Source organism: Artemia franciscana, chromosome 1 (assembly GCF_032884065.1).
Source record: "Artemia franciscana chromosome 1, ASM3288406v1, whole genome shotgun sequence".
NCBI classification, from domain to species: domain Eukaryota; kingdom Metazoa; phylum Arthropoda; class Branchiopoda; order Anostraca; family Artemiidae; genus Artemia; species Artemia franciscana.
In genome coordinates this window covers 373,503-377,169 of record NC_088863.1, presented here as the reverse complement: position 1 = coordinate 377,169, position 3,667 = coordinate 373,503, and positions in this window count along the sequence as shown.

The window sequence follows — 3,667 nt, the reverse complement described above, 5'->3', positions numbered from 1 at the left end:
AAACAAGTATTCCAAGTTTAATCGAAGCTCGGATTCACAGTTCCCCAAAGTGCCGAGTGTGCTATCATCAGAAAAACAAACAAGGACATCAGAAGATGGTGAACTATAGCTGGCACTATGGGCAAGGGAAGGTTTAGGATGACAGAGTCTACAGCAATGAATAGGTTTCTGCTTTTTTACTGCGTAAAAAAGATCATTTATATAAGTCAAAAATAGCACTGGCCCTAAAACTGATCCCTGAGGGACGCCAAAATTCACTTGTGATTGACAGAAATTAAATTGTGGATTGACAGAAATTAACCTATCATTCAAATAAGATTGAAACCAAGAAAATACATTACCCCTAATGCCAAAATGAGACATCTTCGATAGAAGAATTTCATGGGTTAAGGAATCGAATGCCTTGCGAATATCCAGGAATATAGCAGCCGGAATTAATCCCGAATCCAATTCAGAATGTATAAAATTCAAAAGGGTCATACAGGCATGCTCAGTGGAGTGCTTCATTCGGAAACCAAATTGAAAATCATGAAGAAACTCTTTAGATTTTAGAAATTTAAGCAGACGAGAAAGCATAGCCTTTTCGAAGATTTTACTAAATACTGATAAAATTGAAATTGGTCGATAATTTGCTGGATCATTTCTTGGTCCACCTTTATACAGAACAATAATCCGAGCACGCTTGAGAGGATCTGGAAAAGCCCCATATTTAAATGAAAGATTAACAAGTTTTGTAAGAGGCACAACTATTGAAGGAAGAATAGATTTAGCTACCTTAGTAGGAATAGAATCTGGCCCAGATGAAGATGAGTCTTTCAAGCCATTAACAATTTTAGTAATTTCAATATCTGTTACTGGCTCTAGAAACATAGACTTAACACAAGACGGCCCGAGGTAAGATCTAAAGTCCGACTTAGACCGAGAAAAAGTAGCTGTGGAAGCGATATTATTACCAATACTAGCGAAAAATGAAGTAAATGCTTCTTGGACATTTAGCTCACCCTCTACAGTCTCATCACCAATGACCAGACTCATGGGTAAAGAACTATATTGAGGACCAGGTTTAAGCACAGAATTTATTACCTTCCAAGTTTTACGAATATCCTTATTACACGCAGCAAAATTATTTAGATAATAGAGAGATTTGGCTTTCCTACACAAGGAATTATATATATTCCGGTAAATCTTGAATTGACAAAGACGAATAGCACTCGTTGAAAGTGTAGCGCATTTATAATACCTCCAGAGATTATTTTTCCTTCTCCAGCTTTTGAGAAGTCCGGATGTCATCCATGGGTTTAGAGGAATAGTCCTTTTAGACCTGCGATTAGAAGGTGGTACTTTACAAATGTTAAGAATAGCCTCTTTTATGGTTCCATAAAACGACTCAAATAAACAAGAAAAATCCTTGTTATTATCAAATAAGCTCCACGAATTTTTCGCTAATTTAGAACCAAGAAGAGATAACTCATTTTCACCAAACCTAATAGAATAGGAATCAAACACTTGAGCCCGGTTATTCCTTCCCCGATTAAAACTGAACCGAGAATATATGGGAAAATGATCGGAGATATCAGTAACTAAAATTGAGTTTTTCTTCAAGCAAAGCGTAGAGAAGATATTGTCAATCAAAGAAGCTGTAACATTAGTTACTCGTGTGGGGATGGATGTAGTTGGTAGAGTTCCTTCGGCAAGCATGGTTGAAAGAAAATCAACTGAAGCCGAAGAATTTGAATCCATCAAATTTATATTAAAGTCACCCATTATGATTAACTGACACGGACGTTTCAATATTAAGTTAAGTATTTCCTCAAGATTCCGAAGAAACAACGAAACCGCGCCATTAGGAGAACGATAAATATTTCCTATGATTAGATCAATACCATTAACTCTAATTTCTATAAATTGTGACTCAAAAATACCTTCAAAATTCCTTGATAAGTCATCCCGTAAGCAATAATGCAAATTACTAGATATATGCATGGCAAGACCTCCTTTAGCCATCTTGCAGCGGTTTATATGTTCCATTTTGTAGCCATGGATATCCAATAGCATTTCATTGCCAGAATCCAAAAATGTCTCGCACAAACCAACAACATCAGGCTGTCCATCCGAAACTATTTGTCTTAAATTATCTATTGACGAGGAAAGACCCTGAATGTTAAGCTGAAGTGCAGTCAGAGAATAATTTCCTTTGGTAACCTCCTCTCCCCCCGATTCCGAAACATATTTACTATTACAAACAGGGTTTATATTAGTCAGGTTTTGATTAACCTGACCCACAGAATTATTCACAATACTAATTAGATCAAAAGGATTATTTTCAAGCTCGCAAAGGCGTCTTTCACGACTTAAAATATTGACAAAAGCAGGTTTTACTTGGAGTCCATTTAAATCACCAGATGAACAAAAAAGAAATCTTTACCTAAATCTATTACGAAAGAAAAACCTGTCAAAGGATTATAAACACATAAATAATTAATAGCACAGAAGGTACTATCGGGATGAACCATGAGCATGAAAAAAAATGAAACGAAATAAAAAGAAACTGTAAAAAAGAATGGCTTAGGAAAGGATACGCATCAAGAAAATATTAACCAGTCACATACTAATACATTCATGCAAATAATTTATTTTGCGTATACGAGTTTCACCAGGAACTTTGGCTAGAATTTGACCGTGATCAGACCAAACACTTCTTGGGCCAAAGGTGCTACGAGCCGCGTTTAATAGATCCCGACGCTTTTTAGTTAGGTTTTCTAAAACAAATACACCTGACTTTGCAAACTTACTTTTTGCTGCAAACACTTTACGAGCAGTATCTAAGCTTGAAAATTTTACTAGAACTGGGGCGATTTTCACATTCTCAGTTTGATTAGCAGGCATGCGGAATCGATTAACCTTTAAGAGGTCCATTCTTTAAAATCTTGTAGTAGGACTTACTTAAGTAGGACTTACTAATAAGTAGGACTTACTTAGAGTCTTGAAAATATCAGGGGATAAGCGCTGCTCTTCAAAAGCCTTATTTACTTCTTTATCTGTCCTCGCAAAAGCTTCTTTAAAATGGTCATTCCAATTGCGGATGTGTGTTTCAGCTATATTATGCTCCGAGTGGGTGCCATAGCAAAAGACTAGATATCTAGCTTGATTTTTCTGGTCTTTGGTGGTTTTAATAACTACTGATGGCCATAAGGGATATCCTTGAAATGAAGCTAGGACAAAATCAAACGGTTTATATTTTGCCATTTTACAATCTTTAGTCACAATGGGGGGGGGTGCACTACAGTTAACAAATTTCAAGAACAGAATGTTCCAATTTGCCGCCCCAAAAGTAATCACGTTTGTAATATGTGCTTGGTTATTCACCCAAGTTCATCAAATTCTTAGCAAGGACTATATCCAATTCAATTGAAAACTGGTTTAGCTCTTCACTCTTTGAACTCTCATAGTCGACTTTTCTTTTTTGAGTGGTCTTTTGTTAAATTGTTGATTAACTGGAGTGAAGCTTCTGCGTTGATTTATGATATTGAGTTTACATAATTTGCCTGATCTTGCAAGCAGAACTAAACTGCTAGAGGAAAACCCTTTTGATATAAAGGAATGCATGAGGGATGTGAAGGATGATGAAGCGTAATTTTGGAAGATGGCCCGAAAAACAAATATTCAT